The sequence below is a fragment of the Rhinatrema bivittatum genome, chromosome 8 (genome assembly GCF_901001135.1).
Source record: "Rhinatrema bivittatum chromosome 8, aRhiBiv1.1, whole genome shotgun sequence".
Classification (NCBI taxonomy): domain Eukaryota; kingdom Metazoa; phylum Chordata; class Amphibia; order Gymnophiona; family Rhinatrematidae; genus Rhinatrema; species Rhinatrema bivittatum.
The window spans coordinates 30,923,236-30,940,341 of record NC_042622.1 but is presented as its reverse complement, the minus strand read 5'-3'; the positions used below and the strand labels follow the sequence as shown (position 1 = coordinate 30,940,341).

General features: G+C 45.0%; 1 protein-coding gene across 2 annotated transcripts in view; it reads right to left on the bottom strand.

The window, feature by feature from the left end:
* Window positions 1–17,106, bottom strand: part of KCNB1 (potassium voltage-gated channel subfamily B member 1) — a 293,763-nt gene that overhangs the window by 80,662 nt on the left and 195,995 nt on the right. The gene's annotated exons all lie outside the window — the stretch shown is intronic.

Sequence of the window (17,106 nt, the reverse complement as noted above, 5' to 3'; positions counted from 1 at the left end):
TTCTTGGTCTTTGCTGTCTGCTGCCAGTCCTCACCTAGGCCTGCTCTCTGGTACTCCCTGCCTGCTGCTTGCCTCGAACTTCACTTGGATCTGGGACCCTCCTAAATCCTTCTGGCCATCCAAACCAAGGGTTCAATCTGTGGCAACAACAGTTGGTATGGGTGAAGATCCTGTCTGTCCCAATTGGGGATTCTGCCAGCGGTCAGTGTGAGCCACACAGTTTTGCTCATTTGACTGGGTCAACTGCACCACCACACAAGGGTTGACAAGCCTAACAATCCCGCTGTGTACAAAATTTCCAAAGGCATTTTTACAGTAGCGTTGCAGAAATCCACTGCAGCTTGGAATCGATCTACCCCTTTGGGATTCTGCTGGGTACTTGTGACTTGGATTGACCACTGTTGGAAACAGGATACTGGGCTTGGTAGACCTTTGGTCTGACCCACTATGGCAAGTCTTATTGTTTACAATGAGAGCAAATTTCCAGAATGTGTATATGAGAGACATGGAAAGGCTGTGTTTGTGTAAGCGCTCACTGCCACAAGCCCATCTGGTTGCCCCAGCCCCCAAGAATATATGCCTAGCCAGCACCTTCTCAGGATCTATCCCAACCCTATGGAACTCTCTGCCACCTAACACTAAACTAGCACCAGATCTCCTGACCTTCAGGAAACTACTGAACACCTGGCTCTTTGAGGCAGTGTACAACCCATAGCAGTGACTGTGATCCCAGCCTATCACTACCTGTACCAGAACTATGTGGTATACTACTGACATTCTGTACTACTTTTGTACTTTATGTCACTATCACAGACCCCACATGCCATAACAGTATGTCCAGCACTGCACCACCTTTGCATTGTCTCTATTTTATTTAGTTCTCTATCCTTTATTCTTACAATAGTCTGATAAGTAACAGTATGTCCCTGCACTATTCATGTATTGTACTCAAGTGCTCTTTATTTTCCTCTTATGGATCCTGTTCTTTATTTTCGATTTATTCACTGCTCTCTAAATTCACAGTAGACCCTAATCCTGTTGTAATACAGTTTGTGCTCCCTTGTTGAAAAAGCATGATATAAGTAAATGATGGTAATAATCAAGTGAGACTATTTTTCCTTTCATTTGAAGCAAAATAGGAAATCTCCAGAAAATTTCCTATTTCATTTTGAAATGGAGGTGGATATTTGGGTAGGGCGAGTGCACTAGAAAGCTTTCATTTTTCATTTCGTCTTCTAATTATATCAGGGTTTTATGTATTTTACCTTTGTTTCTGTCATTTTAGTTAGTGCACGCTAAATGGTGAAACCACAGAAAGAAAGCACATTTCATTGTTTTTTTAGTTATCTTTGATAGGGTATGACACAAAACAATACACAGTTATTTCCCTGTTTTTTTTTTATTTTTATAAATGACAGAACATCCCTGTGTTAGAGGAAAGGAGAGGACAGAAAGGCTTGTACTCCCTGGCAGCAGACATTACGGAAAATGACGACGTGGATGTTCCGCTGGGGTCCTTGCAATGCAGACCAGTCTTCGGTTGCGGAAGCATGGAATACAGGCCTGTGTGATCCCAAAAGCTCTTGAATGCCATCATCTTTGGATAATTCTTACACTGGTCTAATACATGCAAAGAATCCAGTTTTCCCAAGGACCAGTATGGCTAACTAGAGTACATCGTGCACTGGTGGATAATTAAGAGTTTTTGTCCATGGTTTGTAAATTACACAGATGTTCTGTCTTTCTTTGGAAGTTATGTTTATTCCTGAACTGCTGTCACCCTCTGTGGTCTCCATCAAGACCTTCTCTGTCAACCACTGCATGCCTGCCATTCTACTTGTCATGCCATATAATAAGCTCTAAATTCTCCTCACATACACAAAATGTTTCAGGACTCTTCCAGCATTTAGAGAAAAAAATGTCAATGCTGCCTTCTTAATCTGGCCAAAAATACATGCAGGGTTCCTCCGTGTGCAAAGATTTAGCTGGACTGCAGGGAGAACACTGCACGCAGATTGGATCGTCAGATCCATGAGTATTATTTCTCCAGCACAAATCTGCCCACAGAAAACACAGGTGCGAAGTCCTGGGAGCAATTTTTCCAAGGGAAAACTATATGCACCTACAGCAGTAGTTTGGAACTTGTCCCTCCTTCAAGGGTTAATTTTGTACCACCCTGCTTAGAATTTGAGGCAATTACCTGCAGACTTTACATCAGCTAGCGAAGGGAAAGTATCCTAGGAAAAACTGCCTGCACAGACCTTCTGCTGTTGATTCAGAAGAGGAGAAAGACAGAACCTCTGCGTACACCAGATTTTTGGGACTCATTTAACCAAACTACAGAAATGGCGTCAAACAATTTTGGTTGCCTTACCGTGAGCAATCCTGCTCCCTCGACCCCCATGACCATCTAAGTTAGCAAAACCCGCAAAAGGGGGAGAGGCCCCGTATGACATGGGCAATGAAAATTGTCATTTCCTCTCTCTCTCTCTCAGAAGAGCTGCTACCAACTGAGCTGACAAGAGCCATGGTGCACCCCCCACTAAAAGAAATCACCCTTGATCCAGACAAACCTGAAAGCTACCATCCAGTGTCAAACGTTCCAGACAGCCTGAATTCAACGAAATGGCTGCCCTGGAAGACTGAAATTGGCCGGAGTCTTGTTAAGCCGGCTTCAGACATGGATACAGTACAGAGACTGTCCTCATCTCCCTGCAGGATGATCTCCTTAGAAACCATGACGTAGGCCAGTTGCTGGATTCCTCACCACAGATCACAGAATCATTCTGTCATGACTGGCCGAGGCTAGCTTAAGTGGCAAGGTCCAAACTTGGCTCGAATACTTTTTGTCTGACAGACAGTGGTCTGTACAGTTCAGTGGTAACTCGTCTGCATACTGGGCCTTGATTTTCTTGGTTTTTACATTATCACCACTACTTTTCAACATCTCCTTTGTAGAACTCTAGCTAGCATACGGCCAATCTGGCCATGGCCATAGGCTCTACTGCCCTGTGGGCACCATAATGCCACGCCATTCCATGGGCCCCAGAATTGTCAGGCTGCTGTCATGACCCAGACTCTGATGCGGCTTGTGGTGCCAAAACCCAAATGTTCTGCCGCCGTCCCCCGCCCCTCCCCCACGATCCTGCTCATGTGGGGGCCGGTGAATCTGCAGCTTCTGCCAGAGCCGAAAAACATGCGAGTCAGCTGCTGGTGCTCCCCTCCTTCCCATGACTCAGCACAAGCCAGAAGAGGAGTGGAGCTGGCACCTGCCGATGTGTGTGTGAAAATCCAAAAGTATGCAGAGCCCTGCACAGCACCACCTCTGGGAGCGCCTCTGCTCACTACAGGCAATCTTACACCTGTGCAGGACGTCCGTGCGTAAGTTCAGCCGCACACTGGACGCACAGTTTTCCAACAGGCCATTTCCGCAGATGAAGCACTGCTCTAACCGTGGAAATATTGACTTCCTCAGTGACGGCTACAGCACCACACTCTCTCCTGAAGAACAGCAGTGGAGGGGGCAGAAGAGAGGGGCAGAGTGGCTGCTCTCTGCTCTGTCTGCTTCAGACTTACCTCCCCTCTTCCGTGCAGGCTGCCTGGAGGGGGCGGGGCTGGGGCAGAACAACGCCTGCTTTTCCTCTTAAATCTGAAAAGAGCCGGCTGTGTGGCTTGCCTACCGACCTCCGCTGTTCATTTCTGGACTTCCGTGTCCAAGTTTGGCGCTCGAAGGAATGCTTCTGAAGTAGCATTTAGCTGCTAGGGGGTAGGATTGACTGGGTGTTGCTCTTACAACGACCAGTGATAAGAGACCAAATGGTAGAGAATGTGAAAGAGAACTGAGAAGGTACAGACCTGAGTTATAATGCAAGCAGGAAGGAGCCAGAGAAAATTGGGACCATAACGGTGGTGGTAGTGGTGGTGGTGGGGTGTTTGCATTAAAGCGGTCATTTTGAAACAGCTCGTGTAAGGAAGTTGTCAAATATGTGCAAAAGTTATTATAACACATTCAGTATGTTCACTATGAAAACAGTCCCCTCAAAACTACCTGTACACAATTACGACAGGAAATTTTCAGCAAAATTTCTGTGCAGACTTTTTTGAAAATGTATTTATTTTATTTTATTTATTATTTTTATATACCGACATCACTTTTTTACTACTCCCCGAGCCGTACTGCTTCAACTGTTCAGAGAATTAACATCTTCCAACCTTTCTCCACCTCGCTCTCCTTCTACCGGCAAAAACTGAACAGTTGAAGCAGTACGGCTCGGGGAGTAGTAAAAAGTGATTCCAGTGGAGAAGCGATGCAGAGGGGTCAAGTAAACAAGTTGTTTGAAACAATGAGGAAATGGAAGATGATTGAGAATTGATCTAGCGAGTGGAAGAAAGGATTGGCATTAAAGTTTGATACATGAGGTGATTGGCGATACAGATTTACTGAATGTTCTCCAGGAGTTTTCAAGTTTGAGTATAAGGCTAATCCCCTGAGGAAACCGAAGGTTTGAAACAGGAGCTTCCTGTCGGGACAGCAATTGAAAGGGACGAAAAAAATAATTGAGAGGACGTGAAATAAAAGAAAAATTTTGTGAAAAAATTTTTGTGATGAAATAAAGGGAAAATATTTTGTGAAGAAGAAGTTCAGGCCTGTATTGAAATAATTTAGTATTTGTGAAAAACGTCTGTGATAAACAAGCCGAGATACATGATTGAAAATATGTAATTGGAGGGGTATGTTTACATTGTATCAATACCAATTGTATTTAATTGCATATTATGTATGATGTTAAGGAGAGGTTTTAGGGTGTATTTATTACATGTTGTTTAGATGAATGAATGAGAGGGTGAATGGTAATTTAGGGTGTGTTATGTATGTTTTTTAATGAATGTTGTAATAAAGTATTTAAATACATTTAATGTGGAAATAACGGGTATATTGTGTATAATTCTAAAAGTTAGTCAAAAACAAGTGTCAGATCTAACTCAACGAAAATTGTGTTCCCCAGTGTTGGAGGGGCTGTGGCAAAGTGGGAACTTTTAAGCAAATGGGCTGGGACTGCCGGGTAACTCAGGACACTGCTGATATCCTGGGGTATCCTGTTTTTTTGTGGGGCCGGAAGTGGGTTTGCTAGGCCGATGGAAGGGGGGGGGGGGGGTTCCCTGATTCCTGTGAAGCACAGAAAACTGGTGGGACAAATGTTAGCCGCTTGGCTTACAATAGACACTTTTTTTGGAAATCAAGTCCAACAGTAGAGTACGGGCGCAATCAAACAAGAGACATTGCTGAGACTGAACTATTGCGCTCTGACTTACAAAATGAGCATTTTCAATATGGACATTGAACACTGTACGCAAATCTAATTGTTGCTATTTTCTACTTGTGTTATTTTTGTTGGCAAGTTTTATATAATTGATGCATCTTGGATGTATTTGGCTATGGGGTTTTTTTTTTCCTAATGAAACCGTATGCTGGAAAAAGTTGTTAAATAAAGAGTTATAAAAAAAAATGTCTACATTTATGCCGGCTCTGAGGATATTTGGTTCTTTCCTGTAGAAATCCACTCCATTTTCTGCACAACTTGGAATTTCACAGAATCGTGGTCGCTTCGAGTATGGCAATTTTACCACAAGAGAAACAGATTTCTTCTATTTTGTGTTTGGTTTTCGAGTTTTTTTTTTTCTTTACTTCAATCTTGGAAAGCAACATAACATCTTCCAGGAATTCTTGGCCTGCCTCATGTTGTATTAGCTGCAGATTCTTTTCCTCTCTACAGAAATAGTGCTGTGTGGGCATTTAGGGGTAGATTAAAAAAAAAAAAAATGTTGCGTGTGTCCATGTATGCGTTAGCACGCGCATGTTAAAAAATAGGATTCCTGCGCGTACATGCGTGCCGGATTTTAATATCCACGCAAGCAAGTGCGAATGGGTGACCTCTTCCACGCGGGGGGGGGGGGGGGGGGGGGAGGGATTTTTTAATTTATGCGTGGCAATGCAATTTCTGTCTTTCCCAGTTCCCTTTCGGTCCTCTCTAATAAAGGAGAAGACTGGGAGGAAACTTCCCTAACCCTATCTTCCCCTCTCCTCTCCAATCCCCTAAACTACCCCTAGCTATCCCAATTTCTTTATTTTTCTACTTACTGCTCCTCTGGAGCAGAAGTATCGTCCATGCGTTTGGCTGGCTGCCGGCGTGCGCTTCCCCGGGACAGTGTCTAATGGTGCTGTCCCGGCCTGCCCCTCCCGCCCAGACCCCGTGACCAGGTCCGCCCCTTTCTGAGGGCCTGGCACTTTGGCAGGTGACAGGGGTTACGCGCGTGGCCGGGCTCTCTAGATAATGCACGCGCGTAATCCCTGAATTTTACGCACGCGGCCCTTTAAAAATTGGCCCGTTAATGAATTAGGCTTTAAGGAAACTGCAGTTTCAAGGGCTCAATTTTCAAATGCATTTCTACGCATAAAGCAAACTCTTATGAGATAAACAGTTTTGTTTTTTTTAATTGCCCTGGAGGTTGAGCATATGAACGGGCCTGCAGAAGCAATGCCGGCTTACTTTTACGCTTGCTGGAAAGAGGCATTGCGGGCTAACGTGCGGGTGTCGACGCGCTCGCGTATGCTGCGCTGCTAATTTTCAAAGCAGACTTACGCGCTACATGTAGAAAGCAAAGCGGAAACGCAACATAGAAAAAGTACAGCACACACGCTTGGAAAACAATTCACTTTGCCTCGTCTTCTCTCGATTAAAGCCACACCCTAAAGGTTCCACCCAGAACTAATCCAGCCTACTTTCCAGAATGCGTACATGTGTGTGCGCACGCGTGTCTGAGCTCCACCTGCCCACCCTCCAGTCAGAATTCTCATGCCTCCCCGAAACAGCCTCAAAGATTTCATGTCAGTAGGACTTCGAACAGAAAGATTGCTTTTGGGGCGCATGCACACAGAGATGGGAATCTCATGATCCCTCTTTCCTTTTAAAAAGCAGACTAAAAATTCGTTACGTGTTACACATAGCAAGCCTTACATGTTCACGGAGGATATTAAGCAAACTGGGGTCCGTCGTCGGCTGGTGGGTGCTTCACAAAGTTAGCCGCATAAACTTATTTGTCTAACTTAGGGGGTAATTTTCAAAGGAGTTACGCGCATAAATGTAACTACTATTGTAGCAATTTTCAAAAGCCATTTACTCACGTAAAGTGCACTTATGCAAATAAATCCTATGGACGATTCAATGGCATATATTGTAGCAATTTTCAAAAGCCCACTTACTCGAGTAAAGTGCATTTACATGCGTAAAACCCAGATTTACGCATGTAAATGCTTTTTAAAATCTGCCCCTTTGATCGTATATCCAGCAGCATGGGCGCGCTGCTGACTACACCTAGCTATCAAAGTTAAATAGATACATTTATCTGGATAACTTTAGTACAAGCCTACGGGCCAACCAGAGTTAGCCAAATAAGTTATCCAGCTAAATGAATATTGGAGTTAGCAGGATAACTTATCTGGTTAACTCAACTCCTCCCACTTATGACCTCAGAATGCCCCTAATTTATCCAGCTACATTCCAGCTAGTTATTTTATAATCTGGCTAGAATTTAACCAGTAAATGCCAAAATCTTCATTTAGCTGGATAACTTCTGAGTTACCTGGTTAAATGCTTTTGAATATGGAATCGGTTATTTACTCTGTAGATGTGAATCGGTTATTTACTCTTTCGGATAACAGAAAGACTAGGGGGCACTCCATGAAGTTAGCAAGTAGCACATTTAAAACTAATCGGAGAAAATTATTTTTCACTCAATGCACAATTAAGCTCTGGAATTTGTTGCCAGAGGATGTGGTTAGTGCAGTTAGTGTAGCTGTGTTTAAAAAAAGGACTGGATAAGTTCTTGGAGGAGAAGTCCATTACCTGCTATTAATTAAGTTCACTTAGAGAATAGCCACTGCCATTAGCAATGGTAACATGGAATAGACTTAGTTTTTGGGTACTTGCCAGGTTCTTATGGCCTGGATTGGCCACTGTTGGAAACAGGATGCTGGGCTTGATGGACCCTTGGTCTGACCCAGTATGGCATGTTCTTATGGACCTCCTGGTATCACCCTTAAGCAATGTCCATGACTCTCTTCCCTCATCCCCTCCCTGCCCTGGGGATTATGAACTCTACCTCCACAGCAGCCTTTGCAACTGCCAGCCCAGGGAATGGATGACCCATCTCTGGGATCGAACTGGAGATCTTCCAGGGAGGTAACGGGCCACTCCTATCATGCAATTTTAAAATACTTAACACCAATCACTTCTGTTTTTTGACCTGTTAGAAAGTTGTGTTAAATACACAGAATCCATCACTCTTTAATACAGGTCATTACTCTTAATTAATAATACTCTTAATAACAGATTTTGGGCTAAGGAGAAGCCAAATACAGTTAAGAATGACAAAACAATCCATCATTGGCACCAATGACCAATGCTGTGTAGGTTGGATACTATATCCAGTAGTTTTTTCTGCAAGCAATTATTACCCCAAATGACGGAAATGTAATTTAATGTTTTTGAGACCAGTAAAAGAGGGTAAAGTTCAAATCTATCCAAAGCTATATTTACTATTTAACATTTACTATTATTTTGCCAAGGACATTATGCAGGGCACAGGAGTATCACATTGTTAAATATGCCTTGAGCATTCCTTGCATGGATTGTGAAAGACAGAAAAAGAAAATTATAAAAAGCATTGAATCCAAAGAAAAATGAGAGCAAAAAAAAAAAAAAAAAAAAGGATGTTGGAGCCCTGGTTTTGTCTTACAACTAGATACCTTCAGTTTATTGCAAAGGCTAAGTGATTTCTACTACTTGAGATGTGCCACTAGGGACACAATACAGTCCACGCCCTGGAGTGCCTTAATGCAATGAAGAAATGAACCCATGGCATTAAAAATGTAACCATTTCTCCTTGCAGCCAACAGTGAGGCTTTTACTCAGCACCAAAGCACAGCAGGATCAGCTTACCAGGCTGAGGATGTTGTCACACCTGTGTAAGTGCACCACTAAAACTGCATGCACTGCAACAACTAACCGCCACCGATCAAGCAGGTCGCGTCATTTCCAAGGGCCATTTTGGAACCAGTAATGCGGAGACCCAACAAACATACTCTTCAGAGAATATAGGGCCAAATCTACAGAATACTGCTGCCTTCTGGCACTTTTCCCCCTTCCTGGTAACTCTCAGGTCAAGTTTCTAAAAAGCTGCTGAGCGGCAAAGATAACTGGCAAATTTTCAGCAGAGCCCAATCAACTAGGCTTTCAGTTGAAAATTTGGCTGACAAAATTCGGCCAGTTAAGTTTTAGCCTGCTATTTGTGCAACCTGGCTTTCACGGCTAATCTTAGCTGATTTAGCACAGAAAATGAACACTAACCGGCAGAGTCGTAAACTCGTGCCGGGAACACCTCTGGAGCTGCCACTTTCTTGGCCGGCTAAATGTAGCCACCTTGGGAACTCAGGTGGTTAAGCCCAGTTGGCCACCAGAGGACATTTTTTTTAAATTTTTTTTTTAAAGTAGAGAGTTTTAACCAGCTTACTCCAAAAATTACCCAGTGAAACCCTTTGAAAACCGACCCCTTTATGTTTTGATGAGCCTTATCAGGGAGCCTGTGCTCCAGGTTATACCCTCAGCAGAGAGTCAGAGGCCAGCTAGAACCACTGGACACTGCACACAGCAACATGAAGAAATACCACGGCTTTTCTGTGTAACGCCTTATGCGGCTATTTTTCATCTGGCTATGCTGCAGAGCTATTTTAAACAAAACCAATAATAGGTCTTGTTTATCGTGATCAGGCTGAAATAACCACCTCATGCTTCCCGCCTATTTTTTCCTTTTTATCTCCCTTATAATGCATCGTCCCAGGTACACTGAGCTTTACTCATGGCTCTTCTGTTTCCCTGTACCACTGTCACAAGAGAAACCAAAAAAACAAATGTGTCCAGCAACCAACCACCTCTCAATACTGAAAAATAAATGACAGCACATTCCAAAGTAGTCTCTACAGATAAAGTAAATAATTTATCACCGCCAATAATTAATTAAAGTCACTTAGTTTACAAGCCGTCCTAAGGCAATGTAATTAAACCTGACAGGAGCTAATCAGTGATCGGCATACACATGCTTTATTAGTAAAACAGAAGTCAGGTATCAATGGCCAGAGACAGTGGAGTGGGGAGGAAAGAAGAGACAGCCAGTCAATGCTGAGGACAAAAACTCATTGCACCCATCTTTCTAATAAATTGTGCACTTGGTTTCCCTCCTAGCCAAATGTTCCTGCTTTCCTTATGCTAGCTACTGTCTCATTATGCTGTATTTCTACAAGGTTTTATGGACGGTGTCTCTGGGGTCATCACTTATTGTCATTAGTCAGTCATAAGCAATTATTTAAAAGCCAAGAGACACGACTAACAGGAGGAGCACTACACTCCCCTTCATTTCGACAGTGGCTTTGGAAATCTGTTTTATATCTATCTATCTATCTATATATATAGATAGATAGATAGATATATAATTACTAATTACCATTTTAACTGTTTCCTTCCATGTCTAATCCACATTCTTTGTACTCTGTGTTCTGCTTAATGGATTTTGATAAATCCCCAAAGCCAAAGAGTGAGTTTCATGTTTTTAGCAAAAGCCAGTGTAACACCCCCCCCCCCCACACACACACACCCACCACACACACACACACCACAAGCCTCCTTTGGGGACCGCCCTGAACGCGGGACACAACAACCACCCCCAGACAACTCTCTACTCCCAGCTCTCCTTCTCCACTGGCCCGGCGTGCCAGGGTTCTTCTGCTGGTGTGGAGGGTAAACTTCCGGGGCTCTAGGCTCACAGGGGTGGGGGACGAGGTCACACGATCTTTCGGTCTCTCTTTTGGTCGCTCTCACAGCTCTGCTCACGCTTGAGATGTCCTTGCTGGAGGACTCCTCTGACTCTGGAGAGTGACGCTGGACACTCCGCTTGGGTGTTCAACAAGAACATTTACTGCAACCAAAATAAAGTCCAATTCACAACCAAACTTCTCCAGATAATCTTCAAACAGTCCAAAGTGCCTTTTCTTATTTTCTGTTAAGCTGAGCTCATGCATTCCTTTGCACTCTCTACCTAGCTTCAAACAAGGTAGGTAGAGAGTGCATTGTACAAATCAACTTCTCTTGTGCCTTTCATCAATTGAAATAACAGCAAATTTTCAGTGATGTGCACTTTGCTGTTCTTACCTCCTACTATGTATGTACCCCCCCCCCCAAAAAAAAAAAACCCAACCCACTCTGTGTTAAAAGTGCCTCCTCTTACAGTGGTATAAATAGAAAATGACATATTGCTACCTATGTAAATACAGGTTCTGAGTGGCCTGCTGGCTATGAATCTCCAGAGTTAGCTGGATAAGTTTGTCTGGCAAACTTGCTATCTGGACAGTCACTAACTATGTGGTGTGGTTTACCCCGCCAGGAGAGTGGAATTAGCAATCTATTGTAACTCTGCTCCTCGAGTCGGGAGGAGCTAGCACTCTGTCATGCTTCACTCCTCAAGAAGGGAGGAGTTAGCAGTCTGTGAGCGGTCACTCTGCCAGGAGGGTGGAGATAGCAATCTGTTGTCAATCACCCTGTCAGGAGGCGGAATTATCAATCTGTTAGAGTGTCTGCTAGGAGTTAACAGTCTGTTATAGGTTAGGACTGCTGCGTAGTAATCTATAGTAGAAGCTGCTATGGAGTTGCTCCCCAGAGAGGAGAGGTCAGCAACCATCTAAGATCTGTTCTTCCAGAGAGGAGGAAATAGTATCTGTTTTGGATCTCCGCACAGAGTGGCAACCTGCTATACGAGAGTTCCCCTGAAGGGAGGTGTTGGCCCTCTGTATGGTTCCTGCTAAGAAGTAGCAATTGGTTATGATACAGTTGCTGAGAAGAAGATGTTAGCAACAGTTGAGGGTAGACTGCAAGGTAGCAGTTTGTTGTACTCAGCTCTTGAAGTGTGAGAGATGAGCACTTTAATGCAGAATGGTGAATTCTTGGGTCGATGGCAGATGACAGCGCCCTCAAAAGGATATCAAGAGATGGACCACTGACTAGGCTGGAGTATGGAGACAGACACAGATAGTTCATTATTAGACAGGTAGTAGAACCACCAGAGGTGGCAGTAGTGAGCTGATGTGCCCCGCAGGGCTGAAGTCCCTTAGATCCTGGAACTGCAATCTCTGGGTTAGCTGAGCTGTAGAGAGAGACTCATAGATAGTGAGTAGACAGGGTATGCTGGATACATAACCAGTAGTAGATGATACACTCACATAGATATTAATAAGGCTCAGTAGCTGGAGAGAGTTAGGCCCTCGAGGAGCGAGTACCTGGTTCCAGGAACAGCTCTGAGAGAGCGATAGTAACTCACGGTTAATTATCTCTGTAATGGTCTCTAGGCAAACTGTAATAAGAACTCACAATATCTGTATATGAAATAACTTCTGAAATAGAAGAGAGTCTTCGGAGGGTTTTAGGAATATGGGCCCTCGAGGAGCGAGTACCGGTTCCTATCTGCAATCTGTAATAATAATTCACGATCTCCATACCTGCGATAGCGTCTTAGACAGAAGAGAATCTTCAGAGTTCTAGGAACATGGGCCCTCGAGGAGCGAGTACCGGTTCCTATATGCAACTGGAATAGAAACTCACAATGTTCACGTCTGCGATCGCTTCCAGGTAGTAGGGAGTCTTCTGAGTGTTCAGGGACGTAGGCCCTCGAGGAGCAAGTACCGGATCCCGTCTTAGCAATCTGAAAACAAGAGGAGAGAGCGGGGCCCCCGAGGAGCGGGTACCCCTGGTAAGTTCGAAGAGGCAGAGCAGCGGAGAATGAAGCGGGTTGAGATGATCCCCGCAATCAATCCCTTGCTAACTCGATTCGTAAGTGTAAGCAAAGACCTTTTATGTTGGAAGCAGATGACGTCACTAGGGGGGGATGCTCCTGAGGTTCGCACCCTTGCTGGTACAAACTTCGGAGCGCGTGCGCCCTACGTCATCAGGATCCGCAGCTTCAGGCCAGTCCGGGGACTCCGGGAAGAAACGGCGAGGAGAAGCCGCGGCAGCAACTGTCCATCAGACCCGAAGGGAGTCGCCTCAGAGGTAGAGAGGGTGGAGCGAGGGCAAGAACAGGCACGAACGCAACACTATGAATCTCACTTTCTTCTTCCCTCTTGTTACTGCTGACCCCTTAGGCAGGTACAGGATCACAAAACCACACACAGCACTCTCAATTCTTCTCTTCACCCTCCCAGACAATCCCTTCAAGAATTGTGGAGATACTGGGAAAGGCAGAGTTTGCTTCCTCTGATACAGACCATGAAATTGGAGACCACCTCAACACTCTTCTGTTTTCCAAAACTTCTGCTCAAAATGTCCAAACCTGTATCAGAATGCCACATGCACCTCTGGTTTTAAAATGCACTGCTGACCAATCCAAAGGAGCCTCTTTGAAGGTGCCTACTGGGAAAGTCTGCAAACTACTAGATCCTAGCTTGATTTTAATGCTAGGGACAATTTGGATAGTGAGGGATTTAGGTAGTCCCTTACTCTAGAAAAATCATATATACTCATTATATATATATATATATATATATATATATATATATATATATATATATATATATATATATATGTGTGTGTTAATCTCTCTCTCTCAACTGACTTGTGTCAGTCGGTCAGGTGAGTCACACACAGGTGGCACCTGAACAGTGGAAGGTGCAATGTGCAAAGATAATATGCTTTGTCTGCAAAGCACTGTCACAAACACAGACATACAGGCACACACACAGTCACCCACACACATACACTGGTACAACTCCTCCCCATACACACAAACTCAGGCAGAGGCACACACACACATTCACTGGTACAACTCCTCCCCATACATACAAACTCAGGCAGAGGCACACACAAACACACACAGTCACCCACACACATACACTGGTACAACTCCTCCCATGCACACAAACTCAGGCAGAGGCACACACACCCACATTCACTGGTACAACTCCTCCCCATACACACAAACTCAGGCAGAGGCACACACATTCACTGGTACAACTCCTCCCCATACACACAAACTCAGGCAGAGGCACACACACAGTCACCCACACACATACACTGGTACAATTCCTCCCCCCTACACACACTTAGGCAGAGGCACACTGACACACAAACACAGGCAGCAGCATATATGAAGGTTCAGGCACCTGCAGACAGGCACAGGCATCCACACCCAGGCACAAGCCCCCACATCAACATGCACACACAGAGGTACACAGATACACACACAGACTGTTACAGGCCAGACTGCTTGAGCAACGCCGGGCACTTTTTGCTAGTGCATGTATGAGTATGTACATGTGTAATATATATATATGTATGTATTTATATAATCTATAGACACACACATCAAAACACTCCTCAAGTTACAATGATCCAGTTACAACGTTTTAAAATTTGACACCAATTATTCAGCTTTGCAATGTTTGTTTCGACTTATAATATGTGAATGTCTCTCCTGGCAGGTGTGGGTATGGGCACCTCGATGAATGTGAAGCCCTACATCAGCGGGAAAAATGCTGGAAACGTCCTCTCCTCAGAGCAAATTCCTGCAGATATGCCTTGCAACTTTCCTCCTCAGACATAAAATTATTTAATGCTATAAAATGTGTTCATGCTATTTACAGAGTTATATATTATCACATTCTCGGTTCTTTTGTTGAAAATAGGGTATTGGATCTTGGTGCTGGAACCATTGCTCTGTTTATAACATTGTTCTTATGGGACAATTGGTTTTGAGTTATAATGTTCCAACTTAAGATACGGTTTTCAGGAACCGACTGTATCTTAAGCGTGAGGACTTTATACATACATAGAAACATAGAAATGACGGCAGAAGACGACCAAACGGCCCATCCAGTCTGCCCAGCAAGCTTTTGCACTTTTTTTCTCTCATACTTATCTGTTACTCTTTTAGTAACCTTTTTTATTCTATTTCCTTTCGACTCCCGCCATTAATGTAGAGAACAGTGTTGGAACTGCATCTAAGTGAAATATCTAGCTTAATTAGTTAGGGGTTTTAACCACCACAATAAGCAAGTTACACCCATGCTTACCTGTTTATCCAGACTATGTAATTCAGTCCTTATTGGTTGTTGCCTGAATATAGATCCATGTTTCTTCATTCCCTCCTGCCGTTGAAGCAGAGAGCCATGTTGGCTATGCATTGAAAGTGAAGTATCAGTCTTGCTCCCCTGCCGCCGAAGCAGAGAGCTATGCTGGATATGCGTGAAGTGTCAGACTTTCTCCCCCTGCCGATGAAGCAGAGAGCTATGCTGGATATGCGTGAAGTGTCAAACTTTCTCCCCTGCCATTGAAGCAGAGAGCTATGCTGGATATGCATTGAAAGTGAAGTATCAGGCTTGTTTGGTTTGGGGTAGTAACCGCAGTAACAAGCAAGCTACTTCCTGCTTTTTTGTGAATGCAAATCCTTTTTTTCCACATTTCCTCATTGTCGCTGAAGCTTAGAGCAATGTTGGAGTCGCATTAACCGTGTGTATGTTTATTGAATAAGGGGCGGATTTTAAGAGCCCTGCTCGCCTAAATCCGCCTGGATTTAGGCGAGCAGGGCCCTGCGTGCCGGTGCGCCTATTTTACATAGGCCTACCGGCGCGCGCAGAGCCCCAGGACTCGCGTAAGTCCCGGGGTTTTCTGAGGGGGGCGTGTCGGGGGGCGGGCCTGGTCGGCGCGGCGTTTTGGGGGCGTGACGACAGCGTTTTGGGGGCGGTCCCGGGGGTGTGGTTACGGCCTGGGGCGGTCCGGGGGCGTGGCCGCGCCCTCCCTACCCACCCCCAGGTCGCGTCCCAGCGCGCCAGCGGCCCGCTGGCGCGCGGGGATTTACGTCTCCCTCCGGGAGGCGTAAATCCCCCGACAAAGGTAAGGGGGGGGGGGTTTAGACAGGGCCGGGCGGGTGGGTTAGGTAGGAGAAGGGAGGGGAAGGTGAGGGGAGGGCAAAAGAAAGTTCCCTCCGAGGCCGCTCCGATTTCGGAGCGGCCTCGGAGGGAACGGGGGTAGGCTGCGCAGCTCGGCGCGCGCTGGCTAAACGGAATCGATAGCCTTGCGCGCGCCGATCCAGGATTTTAGCGGCTACGCGCGTATCTACTAAAATCCCGCGTACTTTTGCTGGCGCCTGATGTGCCAGCAAAAGTACGCCAATTCGCGCGGTTTGAAAATCTACCCCTGAGGGTATTATCACCAGGTAATAGCTGTCGTTCCCATGAGCCACCCACTCTTCATTCACATCTTCTAGATTTTATGGATCCACACACACGCACATATATATAGACAGACAGAGATGCATACATATATTTATATTTACAGGTCCATACTGAATAATCTGGCAAGCATCCAGCTACTTGGTTAAAGTTAGTCAGTATTTTCAGCCGGACATGTCTCCCTGTGGCTCACTGCCATGCGGAAGGTCTCTGTTTCAGTTCTTGAGCCAGATCTTCTGCTCCCTGTGTCAGCTGCGAAGGAAGCTGGGAGTGGAGATGGGGAATCACGGTTATTGCTTAAGGGTAGATGAATTAGCAAATGTTGAGAATGAAGAGACCCCCCTGAAGCGGACAGTGCTCGGAACACAGGTCTATGTCTAGTGCATGGTGACTTTTACAAATCGGGGAAGTACAGTTTTGTCCTATTGTGTTTCATAGTCACTGCAAAAAACTCTCTCAAAAAAGGTTTATTGGGATAGATGATTAGAACTGAAGCCCTAAAGATTTTTTCCAGTATAAGTAAGAGCAGTCTTTAAGATGTTTTAATTCTAGTAGTGCAATGCTGGTGCTCAGTCTCTGTGCACTCATTGTTGGTGATTCACTAATAGTGCTTAAGGCTGATTCCTTTTGGCCAGATTCAGAGCCCGGAGCCAAGATGCACGGGTCTCAGCCCAGGACCATCACTGCAACGATCAAGCTGGGCGTGCTGGGGCCGGGGGTGGGGAATAGAAAATGGGGTTAAACATCCTGGGTCACTTGCAAATCAAGGCTTGCGGCAC